Source organism: Pongo abelii, chromosome 3, assembly GCF_028885655.2.
Source record: "Pongo abelii isolate AG06213 chromosome 3, NHGRI_mPonAbe1-v2.0_pri, whole genome shotgun sequence".
NCBI classification, from domain to species: Eukaryota; Metazoa; Chordata; class Mammalia; order Primates; family Hominidae; genus Pongo; species Pongo abelii.
Genome location: NC_071988.2, coordinates 136,409,275 through 136,422,421, shown reverse-complemented (window position 1 = coordinate 136,422,421; position 13,147 = coordinate 136,409,275). Strand labels below are relative to the sequence as shown.

Below are 13,147 nucleotides of genomic sequence, written 5' to 3'. Positions count from 1 at the left end.
GCAAATACACCCACTAACCTATTCAATATAATGAATTCTTAGACTGTAAATTAGGCCCCCAAATAGAAAAATGATCTAAACAACTGCTCATGCAAACTGGACACATTTCAAAAATCTCAAAATAGATTTATACACACATCACCAACACACATATAACCAAATTGATACCTATTTTTACTCCTTAGAATACATTAACCGTCCTATTTGTATAAATTTCCAACATCTAAACGCAGTTTTAACAACTATACCTTCTCAACATTCAAACACTGCAAGCAATGTAAAGAAATCAATAGCAGGCAACTAATAGATTCTTCCAATAACAAGACTGAACTCTAAAATACATATATTTCCAGATGCTTTTTTCCTCTCCTACTCTAAGGGAAGTTTCAAACTATTTGAAAGTTGAAATTATACCATTAAGAATAAGTAAAAGTAATGCACATTACAAACATATAACATAAATGTCACTTACATTATTATAAGGGCGTTAAAAATAATTAACTTTGGAGAAGATACTGATTCTATAGTAAAGTTGACTACAATTACAAGATCAGTGAAGAAAGAAAATTAAGGAGCCGATCTTAGAAAAACCTTCCAAATGTTTATTCTACTGTAACCTTCCAAATGTTTATTCTACTGTACTGCCTCACCTATATGTCTCTCCAATGTCACCTTCTCACAAATCTGAAGAAGGAAAAATCAGAGATTTTACAAGGAAATATTATGAACTCCAGGGATAAGACTAATGCCAAAACAGGTAGGTATTCCAGCAGCTACTGCTCACTGCTGTCACTTCTTGCATATTCGAGAGGTGAGTACTTGATGATGGAACAATGGTGGAAAACTGGTCTCCCCACTGGGTTCTGGATCTAGCTGAGCAGACCATAGGTACACTCTGTTCAGCTAGAGTTAAAACTACTTTATCTATCATAAATAAAACAAAAATGATCATAGAGAACAAATCCTTTCACTGTGCTTTTGTTTAATTCTTCCTTTTTAATTTTAATATTTTATTTCAGTAATTACTACAAAGTAAAAAGAAATCACATAATTTTTAATGAACTGCTTATATTTTAGAATAGCACTGTCAAGATATAATTATCTTATATTTTAATATGTTATTATAATAACCTATATTATTTATATTAAAGAAACCTGAAAAATACTCAATAGAAAGAAAACAAACTAAGCAATACAAATAAAATATGCAGACATATCAAATGCACCATAAACAAATATAATGACAAATGATATCTTAGAAATACAACCTGCAACATACATAATAGATATTTAACTTCCCTAAGTATTCTCCTGACTTCATTTAGTGCAGGAGAGGATAATTACCATCTGCAAATCTTGAAGTTATGTTAAATTCTCAACAACTGGGGATTGGTTAAACAGACTGTCATTCATTCATATCATGCAGTCACTAAAATAATCTTATCAAAAGAATATGGCATAAGATATTCAAGATTTAATGTTGACTGAAAATTAGAATACTAAACATTATAAATATTATGTAGCACTTTGCAAAATATATACATGTGTACACATATGGGAATGATACTTGCCAAAACAGTATTGTTTTTCTCTGGATAGTGTGAATTACAAGGGTTTTAACTTTTTCCTTTTATGTATTCACAAAGGAATCCACAGTGGGCATGTGTTATTCTTATTGAAATAAAAATAAATATTATTTAAAGTAACATATGATGAAAAATACCTCATTCACAATAACAATAAAGTGTACAATATACCTTTTACATTACCAACATAGAATATTTGTTGGCTATAACATGGCCAGACTTCCCCTGAAAATATACACGCAGGAATATTTTCTAAATGTATAGAAACACTTTTGTTTTCACAAAAGAAAATATTCTAAAAGTTTATCCTTCCCATGTTATAAACAGATTGATACATTTCTTCCAAATCCCACTGGATGATTTGTTGTGTTTAGTTTGAAATTTAATCAAAGTTATACCTATGTTCATTGGAAAAATATAAAAAGAAGAGAGAATACATTTTTGAAAAAGAAACAGTAATGATTTGGGATATCCATATAAATCTTCAAACATATTTTAAAACCCAGTAATTAAAAACTGGAATTAGCCCAAGAATTCTACATGAAATCAATGCATCAGTGTAGGAAGCCTATTGGAATTCCCTGAATAAATATAAGCATAATAGATGACGAAGGAAGTACCACAAATACATGAGGAAAGAACAACTTATTCAATAGTGTTAAAAATTTGCTTTATATTTGAAAAATAAAATCACTATACTTTTTACCTTAAACCTTCCTTAAAGTAAATTGAATAGCATAGTGTTTAAAGTTTTTAAATAAATCCACTAAAAATGTTTAGCTTTAAAGGATTATCTGGAAAGAGAAAAAAATAAGCATAAAGCAAAGCAAACAATCGCTTTTACAAATATTAGATTTAGTTGCATAATCATTAATATTTTTGCAATGTTTAGAACACCTGGAGCAAGCAGAGGTTTCCAGTTTAAAATGGCAGATTAAAACAAGTGTTTCCATTCCTTTTCTCCCAAAGCTCCATTGGAAATTTGAGTGAAGAATATAAAAGAAAATAAATACACATGAGTTCTGAGAAGTGGTATGAAGCATTTGACAGGGCTACAGTGGAATGACTGAACAAATGAACAAATTAGACTTGTCTCTTATAAAACCGGCAAGGATGCTATTTTTAGTGATAATGCTCAACTCTTGCAAAGGCACAGTGTAGTCTTAAGAAGTTGGTGAAAATGTAAACTGGTGTAAATGTTATGAAATACAACTGGCATATTATTTTATAACACTACAGAGATACCAATACTTATGTACAAAAATGTCCATTGCATTCATAGCCAACAGCAAACAGCCAGAAACCACTATAAAGCCAACAGTAGATTAATTTAATTACAGTATATTTTTATGATGGAAAATTATAGAACTATCAAAAATAATGTTTGAAAATAATTTTAATATCAGAAAATACTTGTAACACTAAGAAGATCAGAAATAAAATTATGTATATGATATATACATACATGTATATATAAAGTGATTATAATGATAACGAAGTAAAGATGAAACTGATAACAATTTTAAGGTTATGGACTTGAACAATTTTCTTTCCTTTTCTTATATTTTTCAGGATTTTCAAAGATTTCTACCAAAAGCAGATAATTCTTATAACAGCTATCAGCTGGCACATCCCTGGAGCTGGAGCCTTACTCTCATCCTCCCTTGGGAGTTAAGCATCTTAAAACATCAGTCTCTATTTGCTGGTCTCCACTTACTCCCCAAATGTTTATAGTCAGCCTTTGAATTCACCACAATTCTAACCAAATTCTTACTGTTAAGGGCACTAACGCTTCCCAAAATTCATACAAATGCCCATTTTCCACTTACCTGTTTGGACTTCCCTTTAACAGTAGCCACTAGTGATTCTTTCTTCCTCTAAATTCTCTCTTGGCTTCTGGGATACTACTACTACTTGACTACAAGATTCTGGCAGTGGAGTAATATGCTGCCAGAATCTTGAAGAAAATCCAAAATTCAAAGAATGTACAAAAATTTGAAGACTCTACACAAACTGCATTATCAGTCTACCCTCTTTTCTTCCTATTAAAAATTATTTCTATGCTTGCTTTCAAGACAGGAAGCCAAAAGCATTTTAATAGGTGTGTCTACCACTCACCACAGGGAAGTCATTTAACATTTCAGTGTGAATTAATTTGGGCAAAACAGTAAGATATCAGGATATTGGGGTGGTACCGTACTTAAATGTTGCACATCCAAAACATTCATCTGTAAAAGTGATTTCTCCAAGGCCAAAGGAAGGGTTTGTCATTTGTTTTGTTTGAGACGGAGTCTTGCTCTGTCGCTCAGGCTAGAGTGCAATGGCATGATCTCAGCTCACTACAACCATCACCTTCCAGGTTCAAGCAATTCTCCTGCCTCAGCCTCCTGAGTAGCTGGGATTACAGGCACACACCACTGTGCCCAACTAGTTTTTGTATTTTTTTTAGTAGAGACAGGGTTTCACCATGTTGGCCAAACTGGTCTCAAACTCCTGACCTTGTGATCCGCCCGCCTCAGCCTAACCAAAGTGCTGGGATTACAGGCATGAGCCACCATGCACGGCCCAAAGGAAGGGTTTTAAACCCTTAGAGCTCCAGAAAACAAGTTAGATTAGCTACAATGCTTCTGTGCCTAGGTATCAATGGTTCATATATGCTGAAATTTGATACAGGAACACCCCAATATACTACTGAAATATTTTAAAGATGAAAATAGAATTTTATAAATCCCTTGTATTTCCCATTTTTCCAAAGATACTAAAGCTAAAATACCAGAATTTAATACCATACGTGGGAGCCAAGATGGCTGAATAGGAACAGCTCCAGCCTACAGCTCCCAGCATGAGTGACGCAGAAGACGGGTGATTTCTGCATTTCCAACTGAGGTACCGGGTTCATCTCACTAGGGAGTGTTGGACAGTGGGTGCAGGACAGTGGGTGCAACGCATCGAGCATGAGCCGAAGCAGGGTGAGGCATCGCCTCACCTGGGAAGCACAAGGGGTCAGGGAATTCCCTTTCCTAGTCAAAGAAAGGGGTGACAGAAGGCACCTGGAAAATCAGGTCACTCCCACCCTAATACTGCACTTTTCCAATGGCCTTAGCAAACAGCACACCAGGAGATTATATCCCCCGCCTAGCTCGGAGGGTCCTACACCCATGGAGCCTCACTCATTGCTAGCACAGCAGTCTGAAATCAAACTGCAAGGCGGCCGCGAGGCTGGGGCGGGGGTGCCCGCCACTACCGAGGCTTAAGTAGGTAAACAAAGCGGCTGGGAAGCTCGAACTGGGTGGAGCCCACTGCAGCTCAAGGAGGCTGCCTGCCTCTGTAGACTCCACCTCTGGGGGCAGGGCATAGCCAAACAAAAGGCAGCAGAAACCTCTGCAGACTTAAATGTCCCTGTCTGACAGCTTTGAAGAGGGTAGTGGTTCTCCCAGCATGCAGCTGGAGATCTGAGAACAGGCAGACTGCCTCCTCAAGTGGATCCCTGACCCCCAACTAGCCTAACTGGGAGGCACCCCCCAGTAGGGGCAGACTGACACCTCACACGGCCAGGTACTCCTCTGAGACAAAACTTCCAGAGGAACAATCAGGCAGCAACATTTGCTGTTCACCAATATCCGCTGTTCTGCAGCCTCTGCTGCTGATACCCAGGCAAACAGGATCTGGAGTGGACCTCCAGCAAACTCCAACAGACCTGCAGCTGAGGGTCCTGTCTGTTAGAAGGAAAACTAACAAACAGAAATGACATCCACACCAAAACCCATCTGTGCATCACGATCATCAAAGACTAAAGGTAGATAAAACCACAAAGATGGGGAAAAAACAGCAGAAAAACTGGAAACTCTAAAAATCAGAGTGTCTCTCCTCCTCCAAAGGAACACAGCTCCTCACCAGCAACAGAACAAAGCTGGACAGAGAATGACTTTGATGAGTTGAGAGGAGAAGGCTTCAGATGATCAAACTACTCCAAGCTAAAGGAGGAAGTTCAAACCCATGGCAAAGAAGTTAAAAACCTTGAAAAAAAATTAGATGAATGGCTAACTAGAATAACCAATGCAGGGAAGTCCTTAAAGGACCTGATGGAGCTGAAAACCACGGCACGAGAACTATGTGACAAATGCACAAGCCTCAGTAGCCGATTTGATCAACTGGAAGAAAGGGTATCAGTGATGGAACATCAAATGAATGAAATGAAGCGAGAGGAGAAGTTTAGAGAAAAAAGAATAAAAAGAAATCAACAAAACCTCCAAGAAACATGGGACTATGTGAAAAGACCAAATCTACATCTGATTGGTGTACCTGAAAGTGACGGGGAGAATGGAACCAAGTTGGAAAACACTCTGCAGGATGTTATCCAGGAGAACTTCCCCAATCTAGCAAGGCAGGCCAACATTCACATTCAGGAAATACAGAGAACACCACAAAGATACTCCTCGAGAAGAGCAACTCCAAGACACATAATTGTCAGATTCACCAAAGTTGAAATGAAGGAAAAAATGTTAAGGGCAGCCAGAGAGAAAGGTCGGGTTACCCACAAAGGGAAGCCCATCAGACTAACAGCTGATCTCTCGGCAGAAACTCTACAAGCCAGAAGAGAGTGGGGGCCAATATTCAACATTCTTAAAGAAAAGAATTTTCAACCCAGAATTTCATATCCAGCCAAACTAAGCTTCATAAGTGAAGGAAAAATAAAATACTTTAAAGACAAGCAAATGCTGAGAGATTTTGTCACCACCAGGCCTGCCCTAAAAGAGCTCCTGAAGGAAGCACTAAACATGGAAAGAAACAACCAGTACCAGCCACTGCAAAAACATGCCAAATTGTAAAGACCATCGAGGCTAGGAAGAAACTGCATCAACTAATGAGCAAAATAACCAGCTAACATCATAATGACAGGATCAAATTCACACATAACAATATTAACCTTAAATGTAAATGGGCTCAATGCTCCAATTACAAGACACAGACTGGCAAACTGGATAAAGACTCAAGACCCATCAGTGTGCTGTATTCAGGAAACCCATCTCACGTGCAGAGACACACATAGGCTCAAAATAAAAGGATGGAGGAAGATCTACCAAGCAAATGGAAAACAAAAAAAGGCAGGGGTTGCAATCCTAGTCTCTGATAAAACAGACTTTAAACCAACAAAGATCAAAAGAGACAAAGAAGGCCATTACATAATGGTAAAGGGATCAATTCAACAAGAAGAGCTAACTATCCTTATGCACCCAATACAGGAGCACCCAGATTCATAAAGCAAGTCCTTAGCAACCTACAAAGAGACTTAGACTTCCACACAATAATAATGGGAGACTTTAACACCCCACTGTCAACATTCGACAGATCAACGAGACAGAAAGTTAACAAGGATATCCAGGAAATGAACTCAGCTCTGCACCAAGCGGACCTAATAGACATCTACAGAACTCTCCACCCCAAATCAACAGAATATACATTCTTTTCAGCACCACACCACACCTATTCCAAAATTGACCACATAGTTGGAAGTAAAGCACTCCTCAGCAAATGTGAAAACACAGAAATTATAACAAACTGTCTCTCAGACCACAGTGCAATCAAACTAGAACTCAGGATTAAGAAACTCACTCAAAACGGCTCAACTACATGGAAAACGAACAACCTGCTCCTGAATGACTACTGGGTATATAACGAAGTGAAGGCTGAAATAAAGATGTTCTTTGAAACCAACGAGAACAAAGACACAACATATCAGAATCTCTGGGACACATTCAAAGCAGTGTGTAGAGGGAAATTTATAGCACTAAATGCCCACAAGAGAAAGCAGGAAAGATCTAAAATTGACACCCTAACGTCACAATTAAAAGAACTAGAGAAGCAAGAGCAAACACATTCAAAAGCTAGCAGAAGGCAAGAAATAACTAAGATCAGACCAGAACTGAAGGAAATAGAGACACAAAAAACCTTTCAAAAAAATCAATGAATCCAGGAGCTGGTTTTTTGAAAGGATCAACAAAATTGACAGACTGCTAGCAAAACTAATAAAGAAGAAAAGAGAGAAGAATCAAATAGATGCAATAAAAAATGATAAAGGGGATATCACCACCGATCCCACAGAAATACAAACTACCATCAGAGAAGACTATAAACACCTCTAAGCAAATAAACTAGAAAGTCTAGAAGAAATGGATAAATTCCTCGACACACACACCCTCCCAAGACTAAACCAGGAAGAAGTTGAATCTCTGAATAGACCAGTAACAGGCTCTGAAATTGAGGCAATAATTAATAGCTTACCAACCAAAAAAAGTCCAGGACCAGATCGATTCACAGCCGAATTCTACCAGAGGTACAAGGAGGAGCTGGAACCATTCCTTCTGAAACTATTCCAATCAATAGAAAAAGAGGGAATCCTCCCTAACTCATTTTATGAGGCCAGCATCATCCTGATACCAAAGCCAGGCAGAGACACAACCAAAAAAGAGAATTTTAGACCAATATCCTTGATGAACATTGATGCAAAAATCCTCAATAAAATACTGGCAAACCGAATCCAGCAGCACATCAAAAAGCTTATCCACCATGATCGAGTGGGCTTCATCCCTGGGATGCAAGGCTGGTTCAACATATGCAAATCAATAAACGTAATCCAGCATATAAACAGAACCAACGACAAAAACCACATGATTATCTCAACAGATGCAGAAAAGGCCTTTGACAAAATCAACAAACCTTCATGCTAAAAACTCTCAATAAATTAGGTATTGATGGGACATATCTCAAAATAATAGGAGCTATCTATGACAAACCCACAGCCAGTATCATACTGAATGGGCAAAAACTGGAAACATTCCCTTTGAAAACTGGCACAAGACAGGGATGCCCTCTCTCACCACTCCTATTCAACATAGTGTCGGAAGTTCTGGCCAGGGCAATTAGGCAGGAGAAGGAAATAAAGGGTATTCAATTAGGAAAAGAGAAAGTCAAATAGTCCCTGTTTGCAGATGACATGATTGTATTTCTAGAAAACCCCATCATCTCAGCCCAAAATCTCCTTAAGCTGATAGGCAACTTCAGCAAAGTCTCAGGATAAAAAATCAACGTGCAAAAATCACAAGCATTCTTATACACCAGTAACAGACAAACAGAGAGCCAAATCATGAGTGGACTCCCATTCACAATTGTTTCAAAGAGAATAAAATACCTAGGAACCCAACTTACAAGGGACGTGAAGGACCTCTTCAAGGAGAACTACAAACCACTGCTCAAGGAAATAAAAGAGGATACAAACAAATGGAAGAACATTCCATGCTCATGGGTAGGAAGAATCAATATCGTGAAAATGGCCATACTGCCCAAGGTAATTTATAGATTCAATGCCATCCCCATCAAGCTACCAATGACTTTCTTCACAGAATTGGAAAAAACTACTTTAAAGTTCATATGGAACCAAAAAAGAGCCCACATTGCCAAGTCTATCCTAAGCCAAAAGAACAACGCTGGAGGCATCACGCTACCTGAATTCAAACTATACTACAAGACTACAGTAACCAAAACAGCATGGTACTGGTACCAAAACAGAGATATAGACCAATGGAACAGAACAGAGCCCTCAGAAATAATGCTGCATATCTACAACTACCTGATCTTTGACAAACCTGACAAAAACAAGCAATGGGGAAAGGATTCCCTATTTAATAAATGGTGCTGGGAAAGCTGGCTAGCCATATGTAGAAAGCTGAAACTGGATCCCTTCCTTACACCTTATACAAAAATTAATTCAAGATGGATTAAAGACTTAAATGTTAGACCTAAAACCATAAAAACCCTAGAAGAAAACCTAGGCATTACCATTCAGGACATAGGCATGGGCAAGGACTTCATGTCTAAAACACCAAAAGCAATGGCAACAAAAGCCAAAATTGACAAATGGGATCTAATTAAACTCAAGAGCTTCTGCACAGCAAAAGAAACTACCATCAGAGTGAACAGGCAACCTACAGAATGGGAGAAAATTTTCACAACCTACTCATCTGACAAAGGGCTAATATCCAGAATCTACAATGAACTCCCACAAATTTACAAGAAAAAAACAAACAACCCCATCAAAAAGTGGGCAAAGGACATGAACAGACACTTCTCAAAAGAAGACATTTATGCAGCCAAAAAACACATGAAAAAATGCTCACCATCACTGGCCATCAGAGAAATGCAAATCAAAACCACAATGAGATACCATCTCACACCAGTTAGAATGGCAATCATGAAAAAGTCAGGAAACAACAGGTGCTGGAGAGGATGTGGAGAAATAGGAACACTTTTACACTGTTGGTGGGACTGTAAACTAGTTCAACCATTGTGGAAGTCAGTGTGGCGATTCCTCAGGGATCTAGAACCAGAAATACCATTTGACCCAGTCATCCCATTACTGGGTATATACCCAAAGGATTATAAAACATGCTGCTATAAAGACACGTGCACATGTATATTTATTGCAGCACTATTCACAATAGCAAAGACTTGGGACAAACCCAAATGTCCAACAATGATAGACTGGATTAAGAAAATGTGGCACACATACACCATGGAATACTATGCAGCCATAAAAAATGATGAGTTCCTGTCCTTTGTAGGGATATGGATGAAGCTGGAAACCATCATTCTCAGCAAACTATCGCAAGGACAAAAAACCAAGCACCGCATGTTCTCACTCATAGGTGGGAACTGAACAATGAGAACACATGGACACAGGAAGGGGAACATCACACACCGGGGCCTGTTGTGGGGTTGGGGTTGGGGGAAGGGGGAGGGATAGCATTAGGAGATATACCTAATGTTAAATGATGAGTTAATGGGTGCAGCACACCAACATGGCACATGTATACATATGTAACAAACCTGCATGTTGTGCACATGTACCCTAAAACTTAAAGTATAATAAAAAAAAATGATGAACGCTTATTAAAAAAAAAATACCATATGTGACTCCCGGTTACATTACTTTTTTTTTTTGAAATATGCTAACTCTCTTTATTTTGTATTTTTATTTTTAACTCTTAAGTTCAGGGGTATAAGTGCAGGTTTGTTACATAGGTAAACTTGTGTCACAGGGGTTTGTTGTACAGATTATTTCATCACCCAGGTATCAAGCTCAGTACTCAATTATTTTTCCTGACCCTCTCCCTCCTCCCATCCTCCACCCTTGTTATTTAAAAAAAAGTGGGGAATCACCTTTTACTACCACTTGAAAGAATCATTCCTCTCATTTCTCCAATTCAAGAGCTGCTCATTTTTAGTAACTCTGAACTGGAAAGCATTCATGTGGATGAACCATTGAACCATGTAAGAAAAAAATGACAAGCACATAAACTATATGAAATAAGTTGATTTTTGAGAGTCTATCATCCCAGATGCTCAGGAATTCGTTATTTTAAACAAGAATTAATCAAAGTATCTTTGCATTAAAAGAAAAACAAAATAAGGGCTTATGGAAAATATAAAATCATGTCTGTATATGGTGAATCATATTTAGAAAAATGAAGGGGATGATTTAGTCTAAAGCAGATTATGTAATCTGAACAGCTGAGGTTCTCAGTACTTTTAAGTTTCCCTGGCATTTACTATTATGTGGACTGCAATAATGTGAGCAAATACACCAATCAATTGCCACCAGAGGTCAAACTTTGTACTATGTAGAATATTGTAAGAGAAACTTCATCTCTCTTCAAAGCACCCCCTACATGTAAGCCTTGGAAAATGCCATCCAGCAAAATAAAAAATAAATAAATATAAATTCAGCAAAATAAATATTGATTATCATTACTGGTGCTTTTAAATAAATATAAATTTTATTTTAAAAAATCTATTTTTCTGCCTTTCCCTAGTATGACTTAAGCTCCATAAAGGTAGGGATTTTAAACTTGGTAATTGCTTTATTCTCATTGCCTAACTATGTAGTAAGCACTCAACATTTATTTACTGAGTAAATGACTGCAATTATTATTTTGAACCAGGACATATAGATGAATCACATGCATCTACACTACCAGCCCCACTTTTTTCTTTAATTTTAAATAAATGAACCTTCTAATTATATGAATTGTCTTACTTCTGAACAAAATTCTGAATCAAAAGCTTTTGCCTGAGGCACTGAAGTTATTTACACAACTCAACTACAGAGAAAATTTCTGGGCTAATGTGTACTACAGGTGGAAGAAGAAAGTAGCAAGTAAAAGTACTGATTTCATTACAGCTTTTCCTTGAATCTGGGGTCTTTCATTTTACACATTCACAGTAGTGTTATAAATGACCAAGATAATTGCCATTACCTCCAGTAATAACAAGAATTATGAAAGGAAACTAGAACTTAGATGCCAGGCATAGGCACATGACAGACAGCTGTAGCCTTTGTTCTTTCTTCCAGTAATGGTATCCCCCACTACTTCAGTTTGGCATATAGCTAAAAAGACGAAAGACAATTTTTCTCTACCTCTCTAATAGCTGGTTTTAGTCACATAAATAAGTTCTACTTAATGAGAGTGAAACGGAAGCAGAATTGCTATGTGCAATTTCTAATGTATGCCCTTGGAGTTTCACTTTTCACCTTCCTGCCAGCTGGAATGAGACATGGTAATGATTAACATCCTAGACCATAGAAACAGAATTATAAACCAGAAAAGGTGTAACAACAAAGACAGTTGGGTCCTGAGACTGTGAAACCATAACACCAGCCCTGCCTGCTTATGCCCAAATTATTGTGTGTGAAGCAACTAAGCTACCTTTTCTAAGTCACTGAAGCCCTAGGGGGACTCAGGATCCTGGTTTGCCTAGAACTGAGTGGGGGAAGTTTCCTAGGATGTGGGACTTTCAGTTCTAAAACTAGGAAAATCTTGGGCACACGGGGACGAGCTGGTCACCCTATAGCTTTGACTTAACATACAAGTATCAATAAACAGCAGCTGTTTTTAATTACTACCTGCCTTCCCCTGCATTACCAGCTTTCTAAACATTATCTCATTTCATATTGAGATCACATGAAGGCAAGAAAGTGGCTCCCACTTTACAGATAATAAGACTGAGAAGATAAAAACTTGACAAAGATCTAGTATCTAGTAAATTAATGTACTCGTATCCCACCATGTGAAGAGAGAAAGAAAAGAAAGCTTAAAAAAAATTGTTAACTGTGGACAAACTGGGAAAAACTAAGCTTTATATCTACTTGGTTGTTAAATAGCCCTCGTTTTAAACATGTATCTTTCATCTGTAGGCAATTCTTGGTAATCTTGTTATTTACGGTGGCTATTAGCAAGTAAACTACTAAAAGCAAAGAATCCCCTAAAATCACTAGAATGGGAACATACTGATTTCAGGTAGGAGAAGAAATAATTCAGAAAATTGAGGCCACCTGTTGTTGGTTAAAACTGCCACCTGCTCAAAAAAAAATAAAAAAGTCTGGCACCTTTAAGAGTACAATCTGAGTGAAAACCTTACACAGAGAGAACTCAGTTTGGCTGTCAGCAGTTAATAAATACAGGTAACTCCAGATTTTCAAAATCCTCCACATTACTAAATTAATG

General features: G+C 37.5%; 1 protein-coding gene across 1 annotated transcript in view; it reads right to left on the bottom strand.

Moving 5' to 3' along the window:
• The window catches only part of UGT8 (UDP glycosyltransferase 8), a 93,043-nt gene that overhangs the window by 63,708 nt on the left and 16,188 nt on the right, over positions 1-13,147 (bottom strand). The gene's annotated exons all lie outside the window — the stretch shown is intronic.